This window comes from Thalassophryne amazonica, unplaced genomic scaffold (assembly GCF_902500255.1).
Source record: "Thalassophryne amazonica unplaced genomic scaffold, fThaAma1.1, whole genome shotgun sequence".
Classification (NCBI taxonomy): Eukaryota; Metazoa; Chordata; class Actinopteri; order Batrachoidiformes; family Batrachoididae; genus Thalassophryne; species Thalassophryne amazonica.
The window spans coordinates 309,871-330,587 of record NW_022986232.1 but is presented as its reverse complement, the minus strand read 5'-3'; the positions used below and the strand labels follow the sequence as shown (position 1 = coordinate 330,587).

The 20,717-nt window shown below is 40.3% G+C and overlaps 1 protein-coding gene across 2 annotated transcripts in view; it reads left to right on the top strand.

The window, feature by feature from the left end:
• The first annotated feature begins 4,265 nt into the window (after positions 1–4,265).
• LOC117505623 overlaps positions 4,266–20,717 on the top strand; it is a 30,891-nt gene continuing 14,439 nt past the window's right edge. The window contains exons 1-2 of one of the 2 annotated variants that reach the window (XM_034165205.1): positions 4,286–4,322; positions 8,588–8,600. The gene's annotated coding sequence lies outside the window, so the exon portion shown is untranslated. Of the gene's footprint in view, positions 4,323–8,587; positions 8,601–20,717 lie in introns of both variants that reach the window. The other variant, XM_034165206.1, reaches the window with a different exon arrangement.

Below are 20,717 nucleotides of genomic sequence, written 5' to 3'. Positions count from 1 at the left end.
TGGAAAGATGTTGACAGTGTTTGGGGTTTTATTTTTTATTCATTAATTTTTTGTGCGTTCTTATGTGTTTGTGTTCCTTGAATTTACCCAGCAGTGAAAAGTGAAAGTGAAAGTGGTTTATTAGAAGCCGACAGTGTAATCTGATCAGACCGCGTCCAAATCAATACTAAAAATTTGGTGTTTCTGTTGATGAAACAGTCGACATACAAACGGGTCAGCAGGGGTCACAGGGGTCATGGCAGGGTTCAGGTGAACAGGGATCACAGAAGAGACAGGAAGCTGAAGTACGACATAAACTGAACACAGATTCTCTACGTAAACGTTAATTATACTAATTAGTCATTTGAAGGCTTTTTAAAGTCGGTCAGACTGATCAAAGACAACAAACTGTCGTGAAGAATTAAAGAGCAGCACACGGTACGAGCAGGCCGCTGTGTGTCTCTGGGACTGACCCCAGGACGGCTGAACTGGGTCTGATTCTTTCCAGACGCGCCGTCACTTTATTGGTTGGATTTTTTACAACAGTTCGAGCTGCAACAAGTTGTCAATAAGATGGTGGTGTAAAATGTTTACTCAGTGAGCTGAAGAGCAGCCAGTCAGCTTTATGGGATCCTGATCCTGGAGACGCTTTGGACATGTTCAGACCCAGAGTGTCCAGGGAGAAGAACGCTGAACAAGACAAAGACATAAGACTAAATCAAATAAATGGACAGGGACGGTGTTGTGTTTTGTCTCTGGAGACAAACAGAACAAACACCAAAAGTCAAAATGGACAGACATGTGACAGCTTGTCTGAGGATTAAAGCTGATGATCTTACGATGAAAGTCCACATATGAGACATGAGGTTAGGACATATGTCCCCCCACCTCTGAGATGGTTTAAATGTCAAAAATATGGACATGTTGCGGCAGTGTGCAAAGAGAAAGACGTGTCAGGTGATCAGGAGGACATGAAGACGGAAAACATGGAGGAGGAGACAAACTGAAATGTTGCAGCTGTGGAGGAGAACACAGCTTGGTGGGTCGTGGACATGCAGTCAGTTAAAAAAAAACAGCAGATGTCCAGCGTGTAGGACTCTAGAAGACAGTGTCCAAGCAGAAGACTCATCTAAAAGAAAGAGGACAGACAATGGTTAAAAAAAAAATGGTGTGGAAACTGTGACAACATGATGGAAAAAAGATCTGATGTCTGTGAGCAAGACAGACTTTAGACTGATGATGGGACGCTGTGGGTAAGAGGCTGAAATCTAGAATAACTTAGAAACAAAATGCAAACTTCAGGAAGGAAAGTTGAAGAATGGACGAATAAGTGGGGATTTCAACTACTGAATGTTTGTTTTTTAACTATAAATCAGTACCCATGACTTTGGACAGAAACTGGAATGAGTGCATGTGGTGAGATTTCTAGGAATGTTTGATGAGAAGACCATGAGACCTGGTGTGAGCATATTAGCAATATTAGAGTTAAGTGTAAAAAGATGAACAATGTTCTGCCTGTCGGGTGAGACTGGGAACATGAGCAAGATCTGCTAAACATCTACTGTCTCTTATGAGGACAAAACTGGATTATGGATGTATTGATTATATGTCTGCAGCAGGAACCCGCCTCAGAAAGTGAACAGATGGAGCCTTGACATCCATCAATATGAGGCAGCAGTGAAGAAGAGATCATCTGATCTAATTATTGATCATCACTTAGATATGATTGGGTTATGTGAAACCTGGCTTAAACTACAGCTGTCCTCCCCTTAAATGAGGCCTGCCCACCAGCTTATACATTTAGTCACGTCCCTAGTGATGTGAAGCAAAACGGGGGTGTTGCTGTTATTTATAAATCTAGGTTTAGCTTATTAGCTGTTGGGGGTTACAAATATAACTCCTTTGAGCATCTGTTTCTCCGCTCCACTCAGGATATTACACATTGCCAAGGTCAGAAGAATAAAAATCAGTCGGCTTACTTTGTCACTGTATATAGGCCTCCTGGCCCATATTCTGAATTCTTAGATGAATTTGGTGTGTTCATCTCTAACTTGTCAACTAGTACAGATAACATTCTGATCATTGGTGACTTTAACATTCATATAAATAAGCCTTCTGATCCCCTCTGCAAATCATTTATGGAAATTGTGGATGCATTAGGATTTCGGCAATGCATTCGGGATTCAACGCACATTAGTGGAAATATCCTGGATCTGGTTCTCGCACATGGTATTTGTAATGGAGGCCAACAGGTGTCGCTGTGCAGATGTAGTTAGTAAACCTCACTCCCAACAGTTCAAAAGGATTCTCTGGTCACCAGGCCAGAGCCCTGGGTTTTGGCCTTCTGGTTAGAGAGTCCAACTCCAATGCCGGAGATCGTGAGTTCGCGTCCCGAGGGGAGCGAATGGGTGGAGTCATAACACCACAACACAGAGTGCAGCCATTACATATTGCTGTCACGAATATTGACATCATGCCTCTTACATCAGTGGTGTCTGATCACTCACTTATTAAGTTTACAGTTTCACTGCCATGTTTAGTGGAACAACAACCTCATTTATCACTGCAGCGATGCATCAACTCCTCAACTAAGACTGAACTAGAAGCTAGACTGCCTGATGTCTTAGCTTCACATTTGACAAACACCCAGTCAGTAGACAGGCTTGTGGATAGTTTAAACTCAGTGCACAAAACTACACTCGACATGATTGCACCACCTGTGTTAAAACCGTGCTCCCCCAAAACACAGTCACCTTGGTTCAATGATTATCTGCGTGACCTCAAGCATAAAGCAAGAGGTCTAGAACGGAAATGGCGTCGTTCAAAATTAGAAGTATTTCACCTTGCGTGTCGCGATGCTATCTTAGACTATAAACATGCATTATTGGCTACAAAGCGGACTTACTACTCTGATTTGGTCAACAAAAACAAGCATAACTCAAAGTTCTTGTTCAACACGGTGGCAACACTTATGCATGGACAACCACCTGTAGTTCGCTCTCCTTTTACAGCACAAGATTTCCTGGATTACTTTGAGAAGAAAATAGAAGACATTAGGTTGAACATATCCCAGCATGTTTTGTTATATGCTTTTTACTGTTTTAATTCATTTTATTAGTAATTGGAGCGGGCTGTGGCCTCAACTTTACCTAAATTCTTGGTCTTTTAGTGAGGTTTAGGGCTAGTGGCCGGCGATCACCTCAGTATTTCTTCTGTTTTTCTTGTTGATTAATGCTGGCAAATTATACAGTATTTTTTGTCTTTCTGATGCTTGATTCTGATTTTTCTCTGTTGAAGGTGCAGCTCCATCCAGATATGGGAGTTGTGTTCGTGTTGGCGATCCTCCTGTCCTGTGCGCCAATAGCATTTCTTGTATATTTGTGCGTGAGTTGTTCTGTGAATTGTTCTGTAATTTATGTCTGTATCATGGCCCAAGCAGAGGGTCACCCCTTTGAGTCTGGTCTGCTTGAGGTTTCTTCCTCAGAGGGAGTTTTTCCTTACCACTGTTGCTCTGGGGGTTGGTGAGGTTAGACCTTACCTGTGTGAAGCGCTTTGAGGCAACTCTGTTGTGATTTGGTGCTATATAAATGAAAATAAATTGAAATTGAAATCTGTCAGTGTACACGGTGGAGTGAATGGAATGATGTCTGAACTCCAGTGGATGGAAGAACAAAACCAAAATCAAAGTTTGGTCAAAGCTTCTGAGAGTTTATCAGCAAGAGGTCTGTGTTTTTATTGTAAAACACCAGAAACTGCTGATCAGGCACAAAATATGAAGGAAAATCAGTGGTTTATTTAAGGACAACAATCTAAGTTTCACACTGGAGAGTTTGTTAGGGACAGAAACACAGAATGTATGCAATCTTTTATTGGAATATCTTTGAATTACAGATTTGATGGAAAATAATATACTTATTTCCCTTCATTTTTCTCCTTGTCTCTGTGACTCCCCTCCCCATACTCCAGTCCAGTAGGTGGCGGTAACGAACCCATAAAGAAGTGTTTCCTGTTGTGTTCCGAGGCTAAAGCTAGTTAGCTTGAGACGCTGGAAACTCTTGTGTGAACAGATCAAACTTCACTCTGTGATCCTCGAATATGTTTTTTGAAGAGCTCCAGAAGCACAAAGGTCGATAGTAAACCGGAAGAAGAAGAAAAGGCGAAGTTAGCGCGAAAAGGTGGAAGAGCTGAGAAGGTTGTTGAAACAGCAGCTAACTGCTGCTAATGAAGCCGAGATATTTGAGTTGGTAGAAACAAACAGATCGAAGAGCAGCAAGAAGAAACGAGTGGATTTAAAGAAGAGAAGAAACTAGTTTTCAAGCCTGAAGTTCGCTGATCCACAGCAGGTTTGTCCACTAAACTTTATTTCAGACCAACTCCACCACATCCAAATGATAGCTGCTAGTTTGTGTTGGAGTTCTGATTATAGACTGAACACCAAATATCAGCAGGAATAAATAAGACAAACTGTGACTTATCATGATCACTTATCAAGCACTCCGGTAAAGTTAGAAAGATGTTCACGGCTCAATAGATCTTAAGAGAAACGTTGTAGACAAACATCACTAGTTTCTAACATCAGGAAGGTGGACAACGAGCTACAACCTTATTTTTATCCTTATGAGTCGGAAAAATAACACTGATCTGAACGAACAGGCGGCAGAGAAACGGAGGCTTAGGGACCGTCAACAAAGTGCAAACACGAAAAAAAGACACCAGAAAATTATTGAATAAATCACTGTAATAAGGAGTGATATCACCAAATTCACTGCACACATACGAAAAACTTTGGAGAATTTTCTATTTTTTTAATTTTCAGTTGCATCAGTGTTATAAGGTAAGATGGAATCAAAGTCACTGCAAAGAGTGGGGTCGTGATGATTATACTACAGCACTCACTTTGGGAAAAAAGTAATTTTATAAAATTTTGGAGAATTTTTGTCGTTTAAATTTTCAATAGCATCAAAGTCATAAGGTGTGGTGACACAAAAATTACTGCACACAATAGTGGGGTCGTGATGATTATAATACAGCACTCAGTTTGGAAAAAAGTAATTTTAAAAAATTTAGAATTTTTTATTGTTTAAATTTTCAATAGCATCAAAGTCATAAGGTGTGGTGACACAAAATTTACTGTACACAATAGTGGGGGTCATGTTGATTATACTACAGCACCCACTTTGGGGAAAAAAGTAATTTTGTAAAATTTTGGAGAATTTTTCATTGTTTAAATTTTCAGTAGCATCAAAGTCATGAGGTGTGGTGTCACCAAATTTACTGCACACAACAGTGTGGTCCTGCTGGTTATATGACAGCACTCAATTTGAGAAAAAGTAATTTTATAAAATTTAGAATTTTTTTTTTTATTATTGTTTAAATTTTCAATATAGCATCAAATTCATGAGCTGTGGTGTCACCAAATTTACTGCACACAACAGTGTGGTCCTGCTGGTTATATGACAGCACTCAGTTTGGAAAAAAGTAATTTTATAAAATTTAGAATTTTTTTTTATTGTTTAAATTTTCAGTAGCGTTAAAGTAATAAGATGTGGTTTCAGCAAATTTACTGCACACAACAGTGTGGTCGTGTTGATTATACTACAGCACTCACTTTGGAAAAAAGTAATTTTGTAAAATTTTGGAGAATTTTTCATTGTTTAAATTTTCAGTAGCATCAAAGTCATGAGGTGTCATGTCACCAATTTTACTGCACACAACAGTGTGTTCCTGTTGGTTATACAACAGCACTGAGTTTGGAAAAAAGTAATTTTAAAAATTTTAGAATTTTTCATTGTTTAAATTTTCAATAGCATCAAAGTCATAAGGTGCAGTGTCACCAAATTTACTGCACACAACAGTGGGGTGTTTATACTACAGCACTCACTTTGGAAAAAAGTAATTTTGTAAAATTTTGGAGAATTTTTTTTATTGTTTAAATTTTCAATAGCATCAAAGTCATGAGGTGTGGTGTCACCAAATTTACTGCACACAACAGTGTGGTCCTACTGGTTATATGACAGCACTCAGTTTGGGAAAAAAAGTAATTTTAAAACATTTAGAATTTTTTATTATTGTTTAAATTTTCAGTAGCGTTAAAGTAATAAGATGTGGTGTCACCAAATTTACTGCACACAACAGTGTGGTCCTGCTGGTTATATGACAGCACTCAGTTTGGAAAAAAGTAATTTTATAAAATTTAGAATTTTTTTTTATTGTTTAAATTTTCAGTAGCGTTAAAGTAATAAGATGTGGTTTCAGCAAATTTACTGCACACAACAGTGTGGTCGTGTTGATTATACTACAGCACTCACTTTGGAAAAAAGTAATTTTGTAAAATTTTGGAGAATTTTTCATTGTTTAAATTTTCAGTAGCATCAAAGTCATGAGGTGTCATGTCACCAATTTTACTGCACACAACAGTGTGTTCCTGTTGGTTATACGACAGCACTGAGTTTGGAAAAAAGTAATTTTAAAAATTTTAGAATTTTTCATTGTTTAAATTTTCAATAGCATCAAAGTCATAAGGTGCAGTGTCACCAAATTTACTGCACACAACAGTGGGGTGTTTATACTACAGCACTCACTTTGGAAAAAAGTAATTTTGTAAAATTTTGGAGAATTTTTTTTATTGTTTAAATTTTCAATAGCATCAAAGTCATGAGGTGTGGTGTCACCAAATTTACTGCACACAACAGTGTGGTCCTACTGGTTATATGACAGCACTCAGTTTGGGAAAAAAAGTAATTTTAAAACATTTAGAATTTTTTATTGTTTAAATTTTCAATAGCATCAAAGTCATAAGGTGTCGTGACACAAAATTTACTGTACACAACAGTGGGGTCATGTTGATTATACTACAGCACCCACTTTGGGGAAAAAAGTAATTTTTTAAAATTTTGGAGAATTTTTCATTGTTTAAATTTTCAGTAGCATCAAAGTCATGAGGTGTGGTGTCTCCACATTTACTGTACACAACAGTGTGGTCCTGCTGGTTATACAACAGCACTCAGTTTGGGAAAAAAATTAATTTTATAAAATTTTGGAGAATTTTTTATTGTTTAAATTTTCAGTAGCATCAAAGTCATAAGGTGTGGTGTCACCAAATTTACTGCACACAACAGTGGGGTCCTGCTGGTTATGCAACAGAACTCAATTTGGGAAAAAAGTAATTTTAATCAATTTTGGAGAATTTTTTGTTGTTTAAATTTTTGTTTTTAAATTGCTGTTCAATTGATTAAACTTCTCTCACCGTAGGCGAAGTGTCCATAGATGCGGCCCTAGCATAGGACTGTGGTTTCGCATGCAGTCCACTGACTATTCATTCGTTAATTCTGATGTATTGTTCCAACTCTATCCATCCATCCATCCGTCCATCCATTTTCTTCCACTTTATCCGGAGTCGGGTCGCGGGGGCAGCAGCTCAAGCAAAGCCGCCCAGACCTCCTGAACCACACACACCTCCCCCAGCTCCTCCGGGGGAATCCCGAGGCATTTCCAAGGCAGCCGAGAGACTTTTATATATTAATGACATATGTTTTGTTTCCAAGTTTGTAAGTTGTTTTATTTGCTGATGACATGACTGTGTTTTGCAGTGGAGATCACTTGGGGCAGGCTCTGGACACGATGGAGAGGGAATTACAAAAGTTCAAGGAATGGTTTGACGTTAACGAATTATCACTTCACTTTGGTAAAACAAAGTGTATCACATTTGGAAACAAGTCCAGAAATTGATGTAGAAATTTATGAGTATACAACGTTGTAATTGAACTTGTTAATGAAACCAAATTTCTCAGGATCTTTATTGACAAAAATCTAAATTGGAAAACGCGCATAAATTATGTTAAATTTAAAATGTCAAAGATCATTGCCATTCTGTATAAAGCGCAGGTCTTCCTCCCCAACACTCATTAGTTACCTTATATCATTCACTACTTGTTCCATACATGATCTACGGCACAGACGTTTGGTGAACCACCTACAAAACTAATAATCAAACTAATAATACAAATCCCATATTTCTTTTTTTTCCAAAAGAAAGCTATATGTTCAAAGTGCAAAACAATCTTCTGCCCCAACGTGTCCAGGACCTGTTTAAAACGAGAGACTCCACTTATAATCTTCGAGGGACACTGTTATTTCAGACCACCGTAAAAAGTCATTGCGTTTCTGTTAAAGGTGTCAATATTTGGAACAATTGCCCAGATAACATAAAATCTCTTGGTACTTTGGTTGGCCTTAAAAGTCTCTACAGAAACTATTTGATTGCTTGCTATAATATGTCAAATTAGGTTCATTGATTTTTGTCTTGATTATGGTGCACTGCTGCTTGTATATTTGCATCATTGAAACTTTTAGTTCTGTGATCAAGTTAAAGTTTGTATGAAGTATATGTATAGTTTTGTATACATATGTATAATTTGTACTTTTAGTTAAAGGGGGTAGGCGTTTATAAGCGCTTTACTTCTGCCTACACCCTTTTGGGCGTATGTGTGCATTGTTGGATTGTTTTTTCTTCTTTGGTATGTTTTGTTGTTCTGCATTTGTGTGTGCGCCAAATAAAAATTCAGTTCAGTTAATATTTTCTCTCTCTCGCTCTCTCTCTCGCTCTCAGATGGTTCCAGCAGGTACGTTAAAAGAAAAAGTGCATGTCAGACATTCTCTGGGATCAAGGTTGGTGTCTCCTACTTTAGAACGCCTGTCCCAGCACAGGGAAACAGCCAGTGGAGCAAACCATGTTTTTATATATATATATATATATATATATATATATATATATATATATATATATACGAGGTCTGTCCAAAAAGTATCAGACCTTTTTATTTTTTTCAAAAACCATATGGATTTGAATCGTGTGCTTGCATGAGCCAACCTTGAACCTTCATGCGCGTCGGTTGCATCATTCCCCTGTGAGCAGGCTTTGTGTGAGCACTGGTCCTCCCCCCTCATTGGATTTTCATTGCGAGGAAAATGTCTAAACGATTTGGAGCTTTGCTGCATCAAATATTTCCAGAAACTGAGAGACAGCCAGGTGGAAACCATTCGGAAGATTCAGATGGCTTTCGGTGACAATCCTATGGGCATCAATCAATCAATCAATCAATTTTATTTATATAGCGCCAAATCGCAACAAACAGTTGCCCCAAGGCGCTTTATATTGTAAGGCAAGGCCATACAATAATTACGTAAAAACCCCAATGGTCAAAACGACCCCCTGTGAGCAAGCACTTGGCGACAGTGGGAAGGAAAAACTCCCTTTTAACAGGAAGAAACCTCCAGCAGAACCAGGCTCAGGGAGGGGCAGTCTTCTGCTGTGACTGGTTGGGGCTGAGGGAGAGAACCAGGAAAAAGACATGCTGTGGAGGGGAGCAGAGATCAATCACTAATGATTAAATGCAGAGTGGTGCATACAGAGCAAAAAGAGAAAGAAACAGTGCATCATGGGAACCCCCCAGCAGTCTACGTCTATAGCAGCATAACTAAGGGATGGTTCAGGGTCACCTGATCCAGCCCTAACTATAAGCTTTAGCAAAAAGGAAAGTTTTAAGCCTAATCTTAAAAGTAGAGAGGGTGTCTGTCTCCCTGATCTGAATTGGGAGCTGGTTCCACAGGAGAGGAGCCTGAAAGCTGAAGGCTCTGCCTCCCATTCTACTCTTACAAACCCTAGGAACTACAAGTAAGCCTGCAGTCTGAGAGCGAAGCGCTCTATTGGGGTGATATGGTACTACGAGGTCCCTAAGATAAGATGGGACCTGATTATTCAAAACCTTATAAGTAAGAAGAAGAATTTTAAATTCTATTCTAGAATTAACAGGAAGCCAATGAAGAGAGGCCAATATGGGTGAGATATGCTCTCTCCTTCTAGTCCCCGTTAGTACTCTAGCTGCAGCATTTTGAATTAACTAAAGGCTTTTCAGGGAACTTTTAGGACAACCTGATAATAATGAAGTACAATAGTCCAGCCTAGAGGAAATAAATGCATGAATTAGTTTTTCAGCATCACTCTGAGACAAGACCTTTCTAATTTTAGAGATATTGCGTAAATGCAAAAAAGTAGTCCTACATATTTGTTTAATATGCGCTTTGAATGACATATCCTGATCAAAAATGACTCCAAGATTTCTCAGTATTACTAGAGGTCAGGGTAATGCCATCCAGAGTAAGGATCTGCTTAGACACCATGTTTCTAAGATTTGTGGGGCCAAGTACAATAACTTCAGTTTTATCTGAGTTTAAAAGCAGGAAATTAGAGGTCATCCATGTCTTTATGTCTGTAAGACAATCCTGCAGTTTAGCTAATTGGTGTGTGTCCTCTGGCTTCATGGATAGATAAAGCTGGGTATCATCTGCGTAACAATGAAAATTTAAGCAATGCCGTCTAATAATACTGCCTAAGGGAAGCATGTATAAAGTGAATAAAATTGGTCCTAGCACAGAACCTTGTGGAACTCCATAATTAACCTTAGTCTGTGAAGAAGATTCCCCATTTACATGAACAAATTGTAATCTAGTAGACAAATATGATTCAAACCACCGCAGCGCAGTGCCTTTAATACCTATGGCATGCTCTAATCTCTGTAATAAAATTTTATGGTCAACAGTATCAAAAGCAGCACTGAGGTCTAACAGAACAAGCACAGAGATGAGTCCACTGTCTGAGGCCATAAGAAGATCATTTGTAACCTTCACTAATGCTGTTTCTGTACTATGATGAATTCTAAAACCTGACTGAAACTCTTCAAATAGACCATTCCTCTGCAGATTATCAGTTAGCTGTTTTACAACTACCCTTTCAAGAATTTTTGAGAGAAAAGGAAGGTTGGAGATTGGCCTATAATTAGCTAAGATAGCTGGGTCAAGTGATGGCTTTTTAAGTAATGGTTTAATTACTGCCACCTTAAAAGCCTGTGGTACATAGCCAACTAATAAAGATAGATTAATCATATATAAGATCGAAACATTAAATAATGGTAGGGCTTCCTTGAGCAGCCTGGTAGGAATGGGGTCTAATAGACATGTTGATGGTTTGGATGAAGTAACTAATGAAAATAACTCAGACAGAACAATCTGAGAGAAAGAGTCTAACCAAATACCGGCATCACTGAAAGCAGCCAAAGATAACGATATGTCTTTGGGATGGTTATGAGTAATTTTTTCTCTAATAGTTAAAATTTTATTAGCAAAGAAAGTCATGAAGTCATTACTAGTTAAAGTTAATGGAATACTCGGCTCAATAGAGCTCTGACTCTTTGTCAGCCTGGCTACAGTGCTGAAAAGAAACTTGGGGTTGTTCTTATTTTCTTCAATTAGTGATGAGTAGTAAGATGTCCTAGTTTTACGGAGGGCTTTTTTATAGAGCAACAGACTCTTTTTCCAGGCTAAGTGAAGATCTTCTAAATTAGTGAGACGCCATTTCCTCTCCAACTTACGGGTTATCTGCTTTAAGCTGCGAGTTTGTGAGTTATACCACGGAGACAGGCACTTCTGATTTAAAGCTCTCTTTTTCAGAGGAGCTACAGCATCCAAAGTTGTCTTCAATGAGGATGTAAAACTATTGACGAGATACTCTATCTCACTTACAGAGTTTAGGCAGCTACTCTGCACTGTGTTGGTATATGGCATTAGAGAACATAAAGAAGGAATCATATCCTTAAACCTAGTTACAGCACTTTCTGAAAGACTTCTAGTGTAATGAAACTTATTCCCCACTGCTGGGTAGTCCATCAGAGTAAATGTAAATGTTATTAAGAAATGATCAGACAGAAGGGAGTTTTCAGGGAATACTGTTAAGTCTTCAATTTCCATCATCACACAGATTAAGGAGTGTTACAACCGGTTTAAAGATGGCGCACAATGGCGGAGGGTGCGCCGCGCTCCGAACGGCCATCGACAGGCTGAAACGACCAGATCATTTCCAAAGTGAACACTGTGTTGATCCGGGATGTCGTCTGACTACCAAAGAAATTGCAGAAGAGGTGGATATCAGCACTTTTTCGGCACATTCCAGTGTTACAGGAGATTTTGTAATGAAAGACATGTGGAAGTTGGAAGTCTCACAGGACATGTTGTGACATGTCCAGCTCTTAACACAATTCCTCGGATACTCACTCGACTGAAAAGCCACCGAAAGCCGCCCGATCTTCCAAATGGTTTCCACCTGGCTGTCTCTCACAGTTTCTGGAAAAATTTGATTCAGCGCTGCTCCAATCGTTCAGACATTTTCCTCGCAATGAAAATCCAACGAGGGGGGAGGACCAGTGCTCACTCAAAGCCTACTCACAGGCGAATGACGCAGCCGACAGGCGTGAAAAAAATCACGCATGTGCACGAAGGTTCAAGGTTGGCTCATGCAAGCACACATGATTCAAATCCATAAGGTTTTTGAAAAAAATAAAAAGGTCTGATACTTTTTGGACAGACCTCGTGTGTGTGTGTGTGTGTGTGTGTGTGTGTGTGTGTGTGTGTGTGTGTGTGTGTGTGTGTGTGTGTGTGTATATATATATATATATATATATATATATATATATATATATATATATATATATATATATATATATATCAGCTCATAGGCATGGCAAATACATTCATGCCAATAATAACGTCTGAAAGGAAATGCTTTTGACAAAAACTAACAGATTTTATTTTTGTTTATGTCCAGAGATCAAGGATCCACCATGTAGAGTTTATTATGTCCAGAGTTTAAGGATCCAGTAACCAATGTCATATTTTACTTTAAGACTCAATAAAATGTTGTTCAATTTCAATTTAATCAGTTTATAAAGAGCCAAATTACAGCAAAATTTACAGAAAAAAAAACAAACAAATTACAGCATCTCAGGGCGCCTCACACAGAACAGTTCAACATAAAAAAAAATTAAAATAAATAAATAAAAATAAAAAAATTCAAATACTAATTAAAAACAGTAAAAGAATAAAACATAAAATAAAAACTACACATAAAGAGAATAAAAATAGGTTTTAAGTCTTGAATTAAAAATGTCCACGGACTCCGACTGCCTCACTGAGGGCCATGTACTGGTAACCCAGAATGAGATTGCCCACTCAACAAACTTCCCCAGCCTTCTGGACATGATGAAGGGACTTGGGCTGTCATAGCTGGCTTTTCCCCTTTGGGTACCCCTAGAATGGCCAATTTTTAGCTTGAATTTTCAAAAGCCCCCCCCCCCCAGTCGCTGTGCTCCCTCGACATTACCACTACACTAAAATTTTATCTTAGCTAGAACCCTGGAGAGTGTACAATTCTTAAAATCAACAAGGAGACGAACGTATAAAAAAAAAAGAAAAAAATTAGATGGTGTATAGAAAAGGAAGTTTTTTCTAATCACGGAGAAAATAAGCACTGTAATAACTGACAAAACGGCATTTGTCACAGCGTATTTTTGGTGATACATGACTGAAAGTGCCGTATTTGTCGCACTGTTGGCTTGTCATAGCCAAGGTGTGCTGTGTGCGGCTGCTGCAGTGCAACACAAAGGCGAAAGATGTTTTATGTATTTCCACGTGAGGACAACAGGCAGAGACATCTGCCTCATAGAGGACAGTTATAAGGTCATGTCCATCAAAACATGGCAGATGTTCTCCAGCTGTGACGTCCAGGAGCAGAGATCTCCACGCCCCCTTGTCTGTTAAGCGCACAGGCCAAAGTGTCACTCTCTGTTTGTGTTATGTGGTCATTCATTTTAGTTATTTGGCATACCTGTCCCGGCGGTGGTCTCTGCATTTGTAATGTTACATGTTGTGTGCACTGAGCTGTCATTTGCATCTGTCAGTGGGCTGTGATCAGCTGAGAGGTGCCTCGCCGTGCTGTGTGCGTCAGACGTGGCTGTCTGGCCCCCATGTGATCATGTCTGTAGATATATATGCAAGCGTGCGGTGGGGTGCACGTGAAACACGCACACGCCACGAGTGTTGCCACACTCATGGTGGCACTCGGACAAATTTCACCACCAGCTTGAAAGTAATCGTCTGCTCACTATTTTCTTGCTGACAGCGTGAATGGCACCATATTTTCTCTGTGTCCAGTGAGCGGTGTTGGATGTTTGTGTGTGTGTCACCTGGAATTTGCCCGACACTGCCGCCAGAGGGATTCAAATGGGCTCTCACAGGGAACTCTCTCTTCGGCTGCTGGTGTGCATGAAGAGTTGATGCAAACAGGTGTACGAGGCGTGGAGGCGGCTCTGAAATTTTCGCGAATGGCAGGCAATTCCTGCTTTGTGCGCTGTCTGCTTCAATCATGTTATGTGTGAAGGGGCCCCGAAGAACACAGGACGTCTCATTTTGGGAAGAAAAAAAAATATTTAGTGTGTTGTAGTTTGTTGCCTGTATTACAGTGTTTGGCGAGAGGTGTCATTTGATTTAAAACGACGATTCGCTTCGAAGTTATTCATTCAGACCGGACTCAGAGCGGCGCAGCATTTGGAGCTGTGCGCTGTCAGGAAAGATGACTTTAAGCTTGCTTTCAGCTTGTTTTCATCTTGGAATATAGTACGTGCCATGGGATTAATATACATGCTGTTGGATTAAACTGGACAGTGTTTGGTACTTTCCCGGAGTAAGTGAGGTCATACTGGACTTTTCCACTACAAATGGGGAGGCCCACGGAATGAACTCAGTGGTGAAGACGATGGAATATGTCTAAGAATGATTCTAACATAACAAGTATAAAGAAAGAAATTTCTAAAGAAATGATTTAAAAGAATGAATTCTCAAAAGCTGAAGTGTTAACAGAAAAGAGGAACTTGAGAAATAAGTTACTGGAAAGGGGCCGCAGATGACTTCCAGTAAGCGAAGGAGAAGGGAGGAGGTTTTGAGTCACCAGCATCCCCATGGTAACCAAGATCGTTTGAAGACAACAAGAGTCCAGCACATATATAAACTGTGAAACACCAGGAAACGGGGTTATTCTTCCAGGGAGAGGGGCTGTTGCCACTTTTCCCCTGTTACGAGGAGATCACAAGACTTGACCATCTTGTGAGCAGCAATTGGAATCGTGGAGTGAGAGGATTGGAGCCATAAGAGATCATTTGAGAGAGTTTTCAACTCCCACTCAGGCCGTCCAGTCACAGAGTAGCAGAGCATTGGAGAATGATCACTGGCCTTAAGTCTGAGTGAGGAATGTTCAAGGTTTTCTCTCTCAAAGAACATCACAGCATACCAGAATGGATTAGATCAACTTTTGGTTGATTGAAGAAGGAATAAACTCTTATGTGGATTAGTTTCCTGAAGGATTACAACATCACACAAGGATCGTGGTCAGCTAACGACTAATAGCTGATGAAGAGGAAATCAAGTTCATCGAGTTGGGGACTTTAACCTCAAAAACCTCCTTCCCTCACTCCTAGAAAAATTAAGAAGTCAATCCAGTCCCAGTCAAAGTAAGATCAGACAGTATTTTTGAATCAAAAACAAAAATCTCTGCCAATCATTATTCTAATTATACTTGAATTACTGTTGTGAAATTATCATCATATAACCTATTTTTGATTATGTTGTCGCACTTGCAAACCTGCAATAAATTTCCAAGCATGCAGTAAAGTGTTAAGGCTCGGACATTGGATTTATTGATGCTTCTTAAGGTGTAAAAGTTAAAGTTTATTGGTGTACAACATCAAAAAGTGCTCTAAAAGGTTAGTCTGGTTTTTAATGAAAATAAACACATCCTGGGGACTCGCTGTACGAGTCACTAAATTCAAATCTAGCAACATTCCAAGAGCCCTGATCCATAAGAGGAGAGCTGCCGTTAACGGGCGTGGCCGGTTCGTATCCTGGTTCCAGGGAAGGCTATTCGACCCGGGGTGCGAGATCAGCGTCAGGCGGGGTGGACGTCCGGATGGAGGCAGTGAGCGGCTAGACAAATCTCCTCGCCACCAGCTTGAACAGCCTTTGTGCAGCCCTGCCGGGTAATACCCGTGGAGACACGAGGTCGGACCCCAGAGACGGAGAGCTGGTTTTGTACACAAACATACTCATCGGAGGGTGAGTGTGTGCTGCTGTAATCTAAAAAATAACGGGAGCTGACACGTGGAGCCGCCGACAGGACCCTGACGACGTGTAGTCGGGTCCGAGGAAGAATCCTGGCCAAAGGAGAGTCTTTGCCATTGGATAGGTGAAAGCCCCTGAGTGGATCACCAAAGGCGACAGTGTTGTGGAGAGTGTCGGTGATGGCCTGTATAGGTTCAGTAACGGCTTGAACATATATGTTTTCCAGAGGTGTGAAAATTTGGAGGCGACCATCAGAAGGACGAAGTCGTACAGACAACAGGAGCGAGTATCCCAGGGAGCTGCGATATGAAGGACGATGAAGCAGACGTGTTCACTGATGGATCGTCTGGACTGGGACGAGAAGCAGACGTGGATAGCTGCTGGATCGTCACGAACCGACGAGGCAGGGAAGCAGGCGAGGGGAGCCTGCTGGATCGGATGTCTCAAGAAAGCAGGTGATGAGGAGTATACGTGCAAAATGGTTGATCTACAAGAGAGAATAGGATCATCAACCCGTGAGTTTCCTGAGGGGAGAAGAAGCGGGGAGAAGGAAGCATGCTGATTTGGAGTTAACCTCTGGAATTAGCGCTGAATAGCCAAGTAGTCTGTCACTCATCCCTGACTCAAGGCGCCCCAGAGAGGCTTTGAGAGGCAGACGACTCGAGACGACAAGGACCATAGCTGAAGTCAAGGAGACGACAGTGGTGGAATCGACAATCTCAGCAACCGAGAGAATAAAGAGATGACAATCATTACGAAACAGTAAGGTTAGTATTAAGAATAAGCAGTGAAAAAATGGCTGAAGAAGAGCCAGGCCCGTATCAAACCCTGAATCCGAACATGAAGAGGGAAAAGAAGTGATTTTCGGCCACATAGAGTGGTATTGTATGTTTGAGGATAATGATACTTGGGCAGAAACAGTTCAAAATATGTCATAGATCAAAGTGTGGAAACTGATGAAGAATGTTTCAAAGAAGCTATGGCAGGAACTATACACACATTAGGGATATATATCCAGGTAGCATAAGGAGGGGCAGATCCTGGCCATTTTGGAGAGCCCACCAGTCCCAAAGGAACAAGACGGGGACCAGAGAGTGGCTTGAGTGGTGGTGTAAACTTCTTGCAGAAGAGTGGAAAAGAGGACAATCACCACCTTAATAAGTCATGAGAAAGTTATGACTCCGTAGTAAAAATGACAGCTGGGTTGTTGGGAGTAGAGACGGTCCTGGTGGATATCAAACAAAATCAGCGTCCGTATATGCTGAGTTTAAGTCCATGGCAGAAACGGCTAAAAGGGTAGGAAGAATAACTTAAGGAACAATATCCTAATAATGGAAGATATGAGTGGAAGTCAGATACTCGACAATGGAAGACGAGGGCAAGATAGATTCCAGGGCCGAACCCGAACAAAAGTGATTAGGAAACAAGCCAGAGGGAAGTGGAGATGAATTAATATCCCTGGGAGGTCCTAATTCTGGGGGAAATGGTCAAGAATATAAAAGCCCGGACCAGCGTCACACAAGCTTTGACCCAGTGTGGCAAAGTTTGCCCTTGGGAAGTGTGAGAGGAACAACCTCAACAGTTAAAAAACAGACAGAATGCCTGGTTGAGCAGGAGAAAAGACGAAGAAGCCTTCAGGGAGTATCTGGACAGATATTCCATCAATCGCCGGAATGTGGGCCCAGAAGCTTGGGACAGCTTAAAGCTGAAGAATGTGTTGCCGGACCGAGTTACCATATTAAAGAGGAAGGGCGTTCGCAGGAGGATCTTTAGAAAATCTAAAGCAAAACCCAACATGTATACATTGAATCTGACTATATGGAGTACTTGAACCCTATGCCCGAAGGAACCAAAAAAAATGGTGACCCAAGATGGAAGACGGGCATATCATTATTTTGGCAGTCCTTGGGATATAGATGGAGATAGTCTCATTGTCTTCACAAATCACAGACTGAAAATTTGCCAACCGAAAATTCCGAGCAAAGTTCAAGGAGCGGGCAGGCAAAGAATACCAAGAGGAGCTTAAAAACCATAAAGGGGAGAAGTCTGGATGGGAAACTCGATGGTGATAACAAGCGCACCACGAATGGATTATCATGCACTCATACATGTGCCCTTTGAAAGCTACCCAGGGAGAGAAAATTCAGTCTAATACACGGAGAAAATGTTGAAAACTCTGGAACAGCTATTGATTGGCCAAAGAACGCCAGCATCGGCGGGTGGTAATATGTGTGGACGGATTACGATCAATCAATCAATCAATCAACTTTTTCTTGTAGCTAGCGCCAAATCACAACAAACAGTTGCCCCAAGGCGCTCCACATTGCAAGGCACGGCCATACAATAATTATGAAACACAGTCTACGTCTAAGCAACATAACCAAGGGATGGTCCAGGGTCACCCGATCCAGCCCTAACTATAAGCCTTAGCGAAAAGGAAAGTTTTAAGCCTAATCTTAAAAGTAGAGAGGGTATCTGTCTCCCTGATCTGAATTGGGAGCTGGTTCCACAGGAGAGGAGCCTGAAAGCTGAAGGCTCTGCCTCCCATTCTACTCTTACAAACCCTAGGAATACAAGTAAGCCCGCAGTCTGACAGCGAAGCGCTCTAATGGGGTAATATGGTACTATGAGGTCCCTAAGATAAGATGGGACCTGATTATTCAAAACCTTATAAGTAAGAAGAAGAATTTTAAATTCTATTCTAGCAATTAACAGGAGCCAATGAAGGGAGGCCAACACGGGTGAGATATGCTCTCTCCTGCTAGTCCCCGTCAGTACTCTAGCTGCAGCATTCTGAACCAACTGACGGCTTTTTAGGGAACTTTTAGGACAACCTGATAATAATGCAATTACAGTAGTCCAGCCTAGAGGAAACAAATGCATGAATTAGTTTTTCAGCATCACTCTGAGACAAGACCTTTCTGATTTTAGAGATATTGCGTAAATGCAAAAAGGCAGTCCTACATATTTGTTTAATATGCGCTTTGAATGACATATCCTGATCAAAAATAACTCCAAGATTTCTCACAGTATTACTAGAGATCAAGGAAATGCCATCAGAGTAACGATCTGGTTAGGACACCCTGCTTCTAAGATTGTGGGCCAGTACAATAACTTCAGTTTTATCTGAGTTAAAAGCAGGAAATTAGAGGTCATTCCATGTCTTTATGTCTGTAAGACAATCCTGCAGTTTAGCTAACTGGTGCGTATCCTCTGGCTTCATGGATAGATAAAGCTGGGTATCATCTGCGTAACAATGAAAATTTAAGCAATACCGTCTACTAATACTGCCAAGGGAAGCATGTATTAAAGTGAATAAAATTGGTCCTAGCACAGCAACCTTGTGGAACTCCATAATTAACTTTAGTCTGTGAAGAGATTCCCCATTACATGAACAAACTGTAATCTATTAGACAAATCTGATTCAAACCACCGCAGCGCAATGCCTTAATACCTATGACATGCTCTAATCTCTGTAATAAAATTTTATGGTCAACAGTATCAAAAGCAGCACTGAGGTCCAACAGAACAAGCACAGAGATAAGTCCACTGTCCGAAGCCATAAGAAGATCATTTGTAACCTTCACTAATGCTGTTTCTGTACTATGATGAATTCTAAAACCTGACTGAAACTCTTCAAATAGACCATTCCTCTGCAGGTGATCAGTTAGCTGTTTTACAACTACCCTCTCAAGAATCTTTGAGAGAAAAGGAAGGTTGGAGATTGGCCTATAATTAGCTAAGATAGCTGGGTCAAGTGATGGCTTTTTAAGTAATGGTTTTAATTACTGCCACCTTAAAGGCCTGTGGTACATAACCAACTAACAAAGATAGATTGATCATATTTAAGATTGAAGCATTAAATCATGGTAGGACTTCCTTGAGCAGCCTGGCAGGAATGGGGTCTAATAAGCATGTGATGGTTTGGATGAAGTAACTAATGAAAATAACTCAGACAGACAATCTGAGAGAAGAGTCTAACCAAATACCGGCATCACTGAAAGCAGCCAAAGATAACGATACATCTTTGGGATGGTTATGAGTAATTTTTTTCTCTAATAGTCAAAATTTTGTTAGCAAAGAAAGTCATGAAGTCATTACTAGTTAAAGTTAATGGAATACTCAGCTCAATAGAGCTCTGACTCTTTGTCAGCCTGGCTACAGTGCTGAAAAGAAACCTGGGGTTGTTCTTATTTTCTTCAATTAGTGATGAGTAGAAAGATGTCCTAGCTTCACGAAGGGCTTTCTTATAGAACAACAAACTCTTTTTCCAGGCTAAGTGAAGATCTTCTAAATTAGTGAGACGCATTTCCTCTCCAACTTACGGGTATCTGCTTTAAGCTACGAGTTTGTGAGTTATACCACGGAGTCAGACACTTCTGATTAAAGCTCTCTTTTTCAGAGGAGCTACAGCATCCAAAGTTGTCTTCATGAGGATGTAAAACTATTGACAAGATACTCTAACTCCCTTACAGAGTTTAGGTAGCTACTCTGCTCTGTGTGGTATATGACATTAGAGAACATAAAGAAGGAATCATATCCTTAAACCTAGTTACAGCGCTTTCTGAAAGACTTCTAGTGTAATGAAACTATCCCCACTGCAGGGTAGTCCATCAGGGTAATGTAAATGTTATTAAAAAATGATCAGACCAAAAGGGAGTTTTCAGGGAATACTGTTAAGTCTTCTATTTCCATACCATAAGTCAGAACAAGATCTAAAATATTGATTAAAGTGGTGG